Consider the following 12,690-nt stretch of genomic DNA (forward strand, 5'->3'; position numbering starts at 1 on the left):
ATGGCTAACTATGTTTCTGGGCATTTTCTGGTTTCTACACAAACGCATTCATCGTAAACAAAGGAATGTACTTCACTCGGTATAGGTTCAAATCTGTATGGGTTCGGATGACACCACCGTGAAGGTTCTGACCTCTAGAAATGATGAAGCTGCAGTCGAGTGGAGTGCGTAGAAGAGCTTAACCTTAAGCATCTCAAAAACAGAGAGACTGCCAGGCCTTGCGCAAAATGACGAGAGAGCTTCAGCCCTCGGTAATCAAAGGCTGTCATAATAGCAGAAAGCTTCAAATACCGGATGACCATCGCTACATTTTCGCTTTAATGGAACTTCATTGTTAGCCATCTACTGCAGAAAGCCGACCAACAACTGTTCTTTCTGTGATGACTCAGAAAGGTTACAGTATCAAAGGCAGGAATGTGTGTTTATTTGTGACGAAAGCAGCATCACAAAATCGTTGGGCAAGATTTGCCAAGCATCTGTGATATTAATAACTCTCACATGCTTAGGATGGGTCTGAAAATTATCAGAAACCTCTCTCACCTCGCCAATGCATTCTTTGTCTCCCTTCCTGCAGGAAAAAAGGCTGCGTAATAGAAGCAGAACTACTCGTTTGTGTAACAGCACATATCCTGAGACAGAGAGGGCAATGAACTATTCATCATCGCTTCAGTCTATGAACTTAACATTAACTGTGTCCCCCTAGCGGGTCTCTTAATACACACATCTTTCTGAAAGGACTCTGTAAGAGTATTTCTTAAGATGCTTTTGCAAAGGTTTACTGTTTGTGTTTCCGCATATTTGTTGTATTGTTGTTATATTGCTCCAGCATAAACCCAGACACGTTCCAATCAATGTTTCATTTAGATGGTGATATAGTTACTCAATCTTGAATTTTATGTGGTTTTGAGGACTGTCTTCAATTTTCTCCATGCTTTTTAGAGATTCATGTCGCAACTTCAAAGTACATTAAACGTATTGTATTTAGTGGTTGTACACAGAGATGATAATTAATTATCGTGGATTCCATAGTTCATTTTTGTCATGCTCCATGTTCTGTAAGAGGAGACCTCATTCCATTCACCTGGGAGAATTCCCATCTGTTTTTCCAGACGTCATGCCAGCATGTACATGCTTCAATACCCGGGAGGTTCTTCTGCCGTGAGAAGAGACGACGATCTACGATTTTGTTGTACATCTGAACTGTGTGCGGGATTTTGTGTGTGTGTGTGTGTGAGATAGTAATAGAGACAGTAAAATAGAGAGAGAGGGAGAGAGCAAAAGAACGATTGAGATAGAAGATGGAGAGAACGAGAGAGTTGAAGATGTACTCCTGTGCGCAAAAGAGAATCACTCTTGCTTAGTGACTTTATTAGTAATCCGTTATAGCCTGAGTGTGCGAGGGAGAAAAAGAGAAGAGGAGGAGGGGGAGAAGTAAATTATGCTTAATGGGGGTTTGCAGTCAATGTTAGATATGGCTGGAATAAGATAAACTGGTATGTCATTGAGCTGAGACCAGGAGTGTATAGCTTGGGTGTAAGGAAGAGGCAGAGACAATATATTATGTTTATATACTGTATATGTTGGTTGGCTTCTGGCAATGCATCACACAAGCCAGGGATGTGAGGCCGGCCCTCACAAGGCTGCTCTCAGCGAGGAAAGAGAATCATTTACATGGACTACGTATGGACTGGCAGCTGCTGGTGTCCCATCTTTAAATCGATGGATTCAACAGTATTCTCCACTAATACAATCAGTGAGTGTGTGCGGTTGGGCACAAATAAGAGACCACCGGCGAGTGGACCGGGCTGGTCAAGAAGGCACCAAATTTGAAATGTATTTTACTTCAGCTACATATATGTAGTTTCAATACATCCATCCATCCATTTTCTACCGCTTATCCTGTATTTAGGGTCACGGGGGGGCTGGAGCCGATCCCAGCTGTCATTGGGCGAAGGCAGGGTACACCCTGGACAGGACGCCAGTCTATCACAGGGAGACATGTAGAGACAAACAACCATTCACGCTCACATTCACACCTACGGGCAATTTAGAGTCACCAATGAACCTATCCCCATCCTGCATGTCTTTGGACTGTGGGAGGAAGCCGGAGAACCCGGAGAGAACCCACGCTTACACGGGGAGGACATGCAAACTCCACACAGAAGGAACCCGGGCCGACCCGGGAATCGAACCCAGGACCCTCTTGCTGTGAGGCGAGAGTGCTACCCACTACACCACCGTGCAGCCCTAGTTTCAATACAGATTCATGTTTTCACTGGTGAAGTAGCAGTTGGTATCTGGCCAGGATCCCTTCTGGATTTCTCCATAGGAAGCAGACCCCAATCTGGAGGGATTAAACACCCAACCTGACCTGGGAGTTCCAGCATCCCCCGGGAAGAGCTGGAGAATGCAACCAGGGTTAAGGACAGCCAGACTATTTATTCTTCAATTCCAATAATTATATACATCTTATATATTGGATTGGATTTCATTAACTGGTGCCCAAGTGTACCGACTACATTTCAAACACCTGTTGGTTGGGGCCACTGACTCCTTTATTTATTCTTCTGTCTTTATGTCTTTCATAACAACAGTTTTTAATTTAACTGTGCTATCACACGGAGCAGCATTCATTTTAGACGGATGGAAAACATCACGTTATCAGGACGTTTAGCCTTTGTGCAAACAACCCTTTTAATTAAGTCTGTTCAGTTGTGCTCCAAGCTCATATTTGCAGAGGGGTGGGGGTGGAATAGAGTATGCAAGAAAGAACAAGAGACAGGAAAGAAAAATGAACAGGATGAGACCAGACCAAGCAGTGCTAAAAGGCACAACGCTCTCTTGCCAAAAAATATCAAGCACCAGCAACAGAAATTACTTAACACTATAACCAGTAAAATGGAAAACAATACAATTGCAATTTGCTTTCTCCCACAAATATATTTCGGCTGTTCCTACTAGGGTTGGGTACCGACACTCGGTACAAGTACGTACTCGGGGCGAAAATCAACGGTAGTAACCACCCCGAAATACAATGTGAATTTCGGTGCCTCATTTCGGTATTACCAAATATGCAGCTGCGTAATCGCGCCCTCTGGTGTTCGCAGTTAAAAAAGGCAGCGGCAGTGCACACACCACTGATACCCCTTTTCCACCAACGCGAACCTAGTTCAAGAGCCGGGCCGGTGCCGTGCTGGTTCGCAATTGGTTCAACTAGCGAACCGTTCAAGAACCTGTTTGCGTTTCCACCGGCTAGAGAGCCCAGAGAGCCCAGAGAGCCACGTCATTACGTCACTGTATACGTCTGAGGTTTCCCCGCAGCGCTAATTTCAAGCATAGCAGACATGTCTCTTCAGAAAAAGTGTTTATTTTGGTAAATAATACAATAACAATAAAATACACAAAACACTAAAATCACAACATTTTTTAAAGTGTAGAACAGTGTGTGATCAATAGATCAGAGTGTTTGATGTTTAGTCTGCAGGTTGGACCTCCGTTCAATATCGCCGATGTCCGACAGCTCTACAAACACAGAGAACAGCGGTTTAATCACAAACGTGTCCACGACGCTGTGAACACAGATGTTAAGTGACGTTGGTAGTTGGTAACGTTTAGTGAGCCAACGGCAGTCAGAAAGTGGCATGCTAACGTTGTTATTAGCAATATCACGCTAGCTGGCTAGCTAGCCGGTCAGCTTACATTACCCGAGGAAGCAAAGCCACTAGTTGCTGCTGTTACGAACGTAATCACTAGCTTGGTAAACTAAACAGAAATGTGTCGTTGGTTAGCAACGAGGTTAAACATTTTAAAAGTGAAACTTACCGGGAACAGTAACGTTAGTAAAACTCCGCAGCGGCGTATTTTCCCCCGTTGCCTCGAGCGTTAACACCGCCCCCAGCCCCTAACGTAAGCCGGGCCCAGTTCCAGCCCAGCAAGGAGTTGGGGCCGATCGCGAACCAGTTTTTCTGGCCCAGAGCCGGCTCTTTGTCTGTGGAAACAGGAAGAGCTGGTTCGCGATTGGGCACCGGCTCCGAACCGGCCCTCAAAATGCCTCGGTGGAAAAGGGGTATGAGAGGTCAGCTCAGGAATCAGGCCAGAGAGCCTAAGATGTCGAAACAAAAACGCTCTAAAGTGTGGCTATATTTTACCGTAACTTACGGAACATTTAAGTTAATATGTTGTTGTTGGTCAATTTGACCTAGGCCTTTGCCTCAGAAATAATGTGTTTTTTTGTTTTGTTTTATATTTGTATATGAAAGCTTTTAGATTAAAATATTGTTGGTCAATTTGTTCTTGACCTTTGCCTCAAAAATAAAAATAAAAAAAGGAATTTCATCATAAAAACTTGTTTTCTTTTCTTTTAAAGTACCGATTTAAATACCGTTTAGGAACCGGCACCGTTTTGAAAGGATCGATTTGGCACCGGTATCGAAATATACCCTTTCAATACCCAACCCTAGTTCCTACTAGGGGTCACAAAGCGGATCATCAGTTGATAACACAGGCCTCAACCGGAAATCTGATTTTATGATCTGCAAAACCTTTTTGGCGTACCGTAGGATTTAAGCCGCCGTCCTTCCTGATCCAAACACATAACCCATATTTGTAATAACCACAACCTTAAGGGGCGACATTATCAGGCCAACTGGAGTCAGCAGAATACAGAAGTAATGAGGGCTACTCGACACACAACAAACAGCAGCCATAAGTCGATGCTTTCCGTAAAGCCCTAAATACTGAGTCAAACTAAATGTCAGTGAATGGATTAGCAAGCACTGTATCTTCTACCTGCAAGGCAGAAATCCAAACTCCCTCAGAGACCCGATGTTCTCTTGTCTTAAATGGTAATTGTTTTCTGTTGACCACAGGCCAACAGCCTTGAATGGAGGAAATAGTCCGCAGATCATTACATACACTACCACAGACAACCAAATGTGTTGGTAGTGTCTGTGGTTTTAGTGAGTGGTTTGTGGGTCGTCGAAAACACCTATAACAACTCTTACAATTGTAAAAAACCTGCTCTTATCAATAGTGTTATTGTAAAGAAGGAGTTATTGTAAAGAAGGATGCAAAGTCAAAACAAACCCACAAACAGCTATCCCCCATCTCTGCTGTTCCCATAAGCTCTACATAGCATTTTAGTGTCTTTTAGCTCATTATTTTTGGTTTTAGCACCCACAAATAAGTTTCGGTTTGGTCTTACAGCTCTGAGCAGCCTTGTGAGCAGCCTTATGGCTACAGCAGGCTGCCGTTTTAAGTGAAAAACCTCTCAAAACAGATGATATGTCATCAAGCCAGCAACAGGCCTGTTATTGTACATAGCAGTCATGTTATTTCAAACAAATGCATACAAATACATTTCTTTTCATCAGACAGTATTGGCACGGACAGACAAAAATCCTCTTGCTGGGGACCTGAGGCAACATTTTACTGACTGGCAACTTGAGTACGACATTTTTCTTTCAGAAAAAAGATAATTCACACTTCTGAATTACACTGTACGAGTGATGAACACAATCTTCCTCAAAAGGCAAACTTGTACAACAGGAGTGTTTCAGTAGGTTTACATTCACATATCCTCAGCAGTGGAGCAACACCAACAGACCGCTAGTCATACACAACTTTCTCTCCATTGCCGTTGTAGCTGATCAGGAACCTGCAGGCAGGTCTTCTGTTGTTTCATTTGGACTTGCCGTAGTGTGTCCTTCGTCAATAAGCCTGTTGCTAATGGCGATGCGTCCGTTTCTTGGCGGAACTCGCGCTTGTGAACTTTGGTTCTGCATTCCATGAATCAATCTATACAATGTAGTCTGTATGTGGCTGGGGGCACCGGGCCATGACCCCCATACTTAGAAATCAAACAGTCAATTGATTTGTCCCTCTTAGATGTCCCTATTTGCATGCATTTGTATGTGCGATTCTGAAATTCTAAACGTCAAGTGGACAATCTTTCTCTAATTTGTGGCTTTAAGTGTTTTCAGTCTTCATGTCATTGGTCTGGGCATTGAAGTAAATGAGAAATGTACTTCTCCACAGGTACCACAGATAAATAATCATCTAGAAACTGACAAAACAAAATGCTTAAACTATAAATCCTAATGATGGAATGATGGATTGGATAGCCCCGTTATGGGTCAGACACTTGGTACATTCTAACTGGCCACTTCCTATAAGAGATGAAGAGTTCTGTCTAGGGGGCACGGTGAGATGTTCCTCCAGCACCACAAACCAGCAACCCTCAGCACTATGCATCTAAAGACAAACTAAAGTATGACTTTACTAAATGCATGCACACCAGATAGAAACTAATTTACTGCAAATAATGCTAAATTAACTACAGGTATGATGTGCAAGAAAAGCCATATAAGATAATGTATCTGTTTGCAAGTGTATGTGCATGAGGTCAAAAGGTCAACAAAGTCCGTGAGGGAGAAAATGATCTAGAAAAGTTTCAGATTGGAACTTGCTTTGGGTCTTTGGTCTGCATGGTGTGCATCAATCCATACTGTGTAGTCTGCATGCAAGCGGATCGTGACTGAGCACCAACTGCAGGCATTGTCAAATCTACATCTAAACTATTTTCTTACTGTGCATTGTGATTTTAATCTTCTACAATGCATTTCTGGTTTCTTTGCTTCTTTTCTTTACTACGCCTTTGTGTATGTACTCTACTATACAAATACATTTCCCTTGCCTCACTTGCTTTGACAATATTGAGATTCCTACTGTTTAACAAATGGTGGATATGTTGCCAAAAAAAAATAAAAAAAAATTCAGATGAAGGCAGCAGGGTGGCTGAATCCTATTTGAAGCTTCGGGAGCTGGTTTCAGAGTCCATTAGAAACAACTCAGTCCACATTGGGTTTGGTGAAACAACCTTCATATGGAAATTAGCTTAAGTACCACCAGTCTCTCAACACACACAAAGCCTTCTCCCACACATACACACACACGCACAATTGCATTCATAATGTATTGACATGGGTTGACTGACCCCATCAGAATAATTTTGTGGCACAATAACTGTGCTAAAAGCAGAGGTGCGGTGAGGGAGCTCTGCACTGTTTAAACAAATGCCTGTCTTTAAAATACATTTAGGTCAGGGAGTGGAATTGGTTGGCTGACCTACTGTTTTTTTAATAGGAGGCTGAAGGGGAGACGCACACTGAGAGCTTTTGAGTCAAATCAATCGCTTGCTTTTCGCACAATTCAACAGCTTTATCTTTGATAATTCCCAGAGTCTCAGATGAATACAGTGCTGTGTGTAAACTGCTGTGATCTTAAAAATGCCTGAGTCAATGTCGGAAACAATGACAGGACACACAAAACAAACACAAGATACAACAGCAGAGACAGTGACAGGATCAAACTTGCCGGAAAAAAGCCCTTTCATACTGTGTGCAATGGATTATCCTGGTTTAACATTGTGTGAGAATGACTGAGCTTTCAGTCACAAACCGTAAATATGATTACGGCTGGCCTTTTATGTGATTTGTACACAGATTTTAATTAGATCCATCAACAGTGTGAGTGCTGTGTCTGATAAATTGGGTCATTCTTGTGAAGCGGGCCTTCTTGGTGGTGGCGGATTCACCCTGAGGAGGAAGACGCACAGCTGCTGCTGAGACGAAAGGGAAGAATCAGGTACGCTAACGCAAAGCGATGTGGGTGGACCGGACTGCAAGTTGTGGCAGTTCTGGTTGGGAGGCAGATTTCTGAAGTTGGTTTTAGATATTATTTTCTGACAAAAGTCTATCCTGTGGCTCAGAAGGCTAGGTTTCTTCTTGCACCTCCACTCTGACATATGTTCAGTATATCAAATAGCCATTTATTGTTTTTGTAACAAAATAAAAACACGAGCTGCTATATTGCTTATAACATGTCTTTCTTATAAAAGTCAACCGTGGTTTTCAGTAGCTTCCCGCTGATGTCTGTCTTTATGGTTTGGGTTCACATTGAGTTTGATATTCTGTTTCAGTTAAGAGCTGAAGAGACCGTGTAGCCATGCACATCCCTTTTCTGTTCACACCCTTGATTCTCACTGCAGCAGGACTGTAACTTATTCACGCTATGTGTTATAAGTGTAAGCAGCTAGATGTGAAATGATTGCATTGGGGTCTTTTCTTTGCATGTACATGTGTAGGTATACTTTATAGAGCCACTAATCGGTCCCTCTTTTCTAAGCCTCCATCTTCATCTTTCTGAAGTTGTGTGTGTGTGTGTGTGTGTGTGTGTGTGTGTGTCGGTGCATCTCCCTTAGACAGCTGCTCCTGAATAAACATTGTTTACTTCCTAATCGAGCAGGGAGTGCACTGAGGGCCTGAACTCTCAGTGTTACCACATGCGCGCGCACTCACTCTCTCTCTCTCTCTCTCTCTCTCTCTCTCTCTCTCTCTCTCTCTCTCTCTCTCTCACACACACACACACACACACGCGTGCACACAGACCTACGCAAGCATACATATACAAAGGCACCTACTTAGAGTGCGCACAGGTATCAGCTTTATTACCTATAATCATCTCCATATAATCCATATGCATCCATCATGCAGGAGACATCAAAGTGATTTTGTTTATGCAGCAATCCATCACTGATGGGGCATGCCTGAAAGATAATTCCATAAAAGGTAGAAAATGCTACTCCACCCTTAGTGTTATGAATATGCAATGCCTTTTTTGGGAATATGTGTTCATACTAAAAAACTCACATAATTTGGCACACATCGATAAATACACACATCCTATCTGGCGTTGGGCGCTAGCATGCAGTCGGTTCTCCTGCAGGAACAGATGGCCTCAACTCTGGAGGGATGATCACAGGGAGGATGGAGGTCAGGAACCAGCAAGGGAGGGAGGGAGGGAGGTGGGGGAAGGGGAGGGAGAACGAAAGCTGGAAGGAATGATCAGAGTGCCCCGATGGCAGGCAAGGAGATGTAAGGAGGTTTGAAATGAGGAGTGATATTTGGAAAGAAAAGGGAAGATCAGAGGGGAGGGCAGGAGGTCTGTAGGCAGACAGGGGAGGTGAAGAAAGTGGAAAGAACAAGAGAATGGAAAAAGACAAATAGAACTTGTGACTCCAAATAGAATAGGGACTCCAGCAGGAGGATGGGATGGAGGATAAGAGAGAAAAGGTAGGAGGGATGATGGCCGAGGGAAAATGGGTATAAAGAGGAGGGAGAGCACAGAGTGCAAAGGTCAAGACTGGGGGATGGATGTGAAGGATTGACATGACACGTGTTAAAGGGACAGAAAAGTAAGTTAGTAACGGTCATAAAAGCCATAAAAGTAACTTACACATTGTTAATGAAGGCCCAACACTGACAAAATGTAGTACAAGACATCAGACATGTCAAAAGTATATATACTTCAGTAAATAATGTTGTTGGTTAAATAATTGAAGTGAGTTGAAAAAGAAACATAAAGCTCCATATGGTTCCTTTAAAGTTGAGCTGAATTTCTGAGTGAAACAGGATAGGCAGGTGGGACATAACGATGTGAGGGATTTGATTTGATTGCTCAAAAGATTAGCTCACAGTCTAGCTCTTTGCAGAGTCCAAGTTGCAGATTGATTGATTGATGGACGGATGTCATTATAGTATTGGTTGAAATTGGTTGGTACAAGCTGATGTAACCACATGTCACATTTTCTTTGATAAAACATTAGATTCAAGTATTTAATGTTGGCCAATTATTGTTAAATAGGTGTTCAATGTGACCGTGGATGTGATCTAATAGGGTTAAAAAGGGATTTTTTTTTTATTTTTATTTCAGCTTGACTTTAACACCTAATTTATTGGGGAGGAAACATTCCTTTGCCACCTCCAAAATGTCAATATTTGTAAAGCTTGTATACTAATGAGATGAGTGTATCTGCATGTCCAGAGCACTGATTGGTCCAGGATTTTTGTGTGCGCGTAACATTAGTGGAACAATCAAAAGGAGTTGCTAGCACCAGCTAAAAACAAAACAATAGCCTTTTCAGCTAGCAACCTAGCTGAAGCTAACATCCATCATAAGTTTGTGTAGTGTAGCTCTTTTAAATGCCATACTGTGTACTTCTGTTACATCACTTTGTAAACTCCTAACAGTAGCTAACGCATTTTGGTTGGAATGATAACACTAAAAATGTTAGCTCGCTAATGCTAATTAGTACTCCACACAATGATTGGATCTTTATGTTACTTATATATTTATGACTTGTGTAATACAGACAGTCTCTTTTTTGTAGTCTATTTCTAAAGCCTTAGTCATGTTAAAGAACAACACAAGGAAGGTCAGTGTATTTGAAAGATTTTAGACTTGTATTAAACATATTTGCATATTATAAGAACTGCATATTTTTACAAAACCATGAAGCTATTTGTTGAACCATGAAGCCATCTGCAAACAAAAAAAACTCAGCCTTGAGGAGTGTTGCTGTCCATCACACCCACAGCACTAATCCACACTCCCACCGTCGATCCTAAAACGGAACATTTGATCCCAAAACAGAACACTTTCGACACCATTGTGCACTGGGATCAGCCTACATTCGATTTCCTGATTCCTGATCTGAAACTCCAGCATGCCTGTGTTTGTAGATGCTGTTTTACTCGGGTCCAGCAGGAAGCCAACAGTCTGCCAACCAACCAAGAAACTTGTGAGCAAGGCACCAAATTGACTACTGCAAACTGGGATTTTTTTTTAAAATTGTTTTGTCACAACGATTTAGAGATGTGTTACTGCTGTGTGAATGTAGAAATGGAATCAACTGTTTGCGAAATAACAGGCCCCTGCGGCTGAATTGGTCAGTGCTTTCTGCAAGCGAGGCGTAGGTATGGCGCAATTTTGAGATTGATTGGTGGGTCACTTATTGCGTCTGGCTTGTGCGCATTGCAGACATGCCAAACTCTTCCCTAATACACCCACCCACCTATTCAGCAGCACTCACTTCCTCTGTCTATCCGTCTCGCTCTCTCCCCTCTCTCTAATCATGGCCGTAGGGCCCTGCAAACGGGCGACCGAGGCTAACGCTCCCCGGAGGAGAGGAGCAATTGTAAATGAGGCAGAGGTGAAGATGAGTGGGTGAAACAGGCAGATAAAAGAGATGAGGGATGAGGTGGCGTGTGGCGAGAGGGCTTTAAAAGAGACTGACACATGAGAAGAGAGAAAGAGAGGGAAGTAGAGAGGACCTGAGAATTACAATTTGAGTCAGTTATGATCTTGTTTTTTCTCGGTTACTTCCTTATCTCCCCTGCTCTGGCATTTCACCTGTGACTATTCTTTATTCTGGTCATAAGTTGCCATTGCTGCACTCCCACAGTTGCTGCGAACCCACAGTTATTATCCACCTCTCACTTGCAAATAGATGAATGGCAATTAGCAGGGATTTTAGACCAACAGAGCGATTGGTGAATTTGTGTGTGTCAGTGCATCCGTTTATGTAAATACGTGTGCGTAAATGTGCATGCATTTATCATGCATGCGAATAATGATTTGCTGATTTGCACTTCAAAAGATGTCCAGTTGTCTATGTTTAACCAGTTTTTTTTTTTTTTGACAAATATCAACATTACATGTGATTCAACAACATGGCTATAGCTTAACATGCATTTATAGCAAGGTTTGACATTATGGGATGTACTTTGCATTCTTCCTAAGAGTCCCTCATGTCTGTGGGGTAAATATAAACCTAATGTAGGCAGCGGGCTAGCATAGCTTAGCATAAAGACTGGACACAGCTTGTGCAGCTTTGTCTATCTACACAAACAAATTGGCTCTAGCTGAAAGTCAACAATTAGTCTCCCGTAAAAGTAAAAATGTTTCTGCATTGGTTTTTTTTTTTGTTACAAGAGAGCTTTACACTCTTAAGCTCTCTTGTGACAACTCTAATGTTGTCACAAGGTACCTGTGTTTTAATTTTTCTCAGATAGTTATCTTCATGCTATGACGGAAAAAAAAAAACCCTCACTTCATCAAAATTAGCTTAACTTTAACCTCTGTGTATAGACCTCTTTTGACTTTCAAATCACCAAATTGGTGCCTTCTGAAGGTGGATACGAGGTTGAAGACTTGTCAGTGCAAATGATGTCCATTTACTTGTTTCCTTCTGCCTGGGTTATTTTCCAGTCTGGTTTCAGGTCAGATACCATGCAGCGAGCGCCGTGAAAGTTTATCAGGTAGGATTGCTAAACGTGGCCTTGGGCACACACACACACACACACACACACACACACACACACGCACACTGTCTCCTTTGGCCTACTTCTACTCGAGTGAGCCCACCCAGCAGATAACCGATTGTGCCAAAATGAGGTAGCATCATACCTTGGCAATAATCATTTTGAAAAATGAATTTATTGTGTGTGTATTTGTTTTGGGGTTGTGTATATTTGTGCAGTGACAGAGTGGCTGCACGTCAGCGCTATAATAATCCCATCCATATCAAGAAAGCCCTGAGGCTGGAACAGAGACTGTGCTGCCAAAGAGTAATATTCAGCAGTCCTAATTCCACTCGTTTTTAGCAAAACAAAGATATTCTTATTGTTTTGGACATACAAGGGTGATTTCCTGATATGTTTGATGAAGACATACAAATGGCTGAACAAAACTAGAAAGGAAATAAGAAGAGGGTGGGGGTCATTGCTGGAGATGGGGGGGGGGGGGGGGGGGGGGGGACAACATAAAAACTAATTAGAACAAAATGAACTT

General features: G+C 42.4%; 1 protein-coding gene across 1 annotated transcript in view; it reads left to right on the forward strand.

Moving 5' to 3' along the window:
* pcdh10a (protocadherin 10a) overlaps nt 1–3,045 on the forward strand; it is a 55,586-nt gene extending 52,541 nt beyond the window's left edge. Inside the window, exon 6 of the mRNA XM_084006351.1 lies at nt 3,036–3,045. The gene's annotated coding sequence lies outside the window, so the exon portion shown is untranslated. The remainder of the gene's footprint in view (nt 1–3,035) is intronic.
* Nucleotides 3,046–12,690: the final 9,645 nt, after the last annotated feature.

The sequence above is a fragment of the Eutrigla gurnardus genome (assembly GCF_963514095.1).
Source record: "Eutrigla gurnardus genome assembly, chromosome: 3".
NCBI classification, from domain to species: Eukaryota; Metazoa; Chordata; class Actinopteri; order Perciformes; family Triglidae; genus Eutrigla; species Eutrigla gurnardus.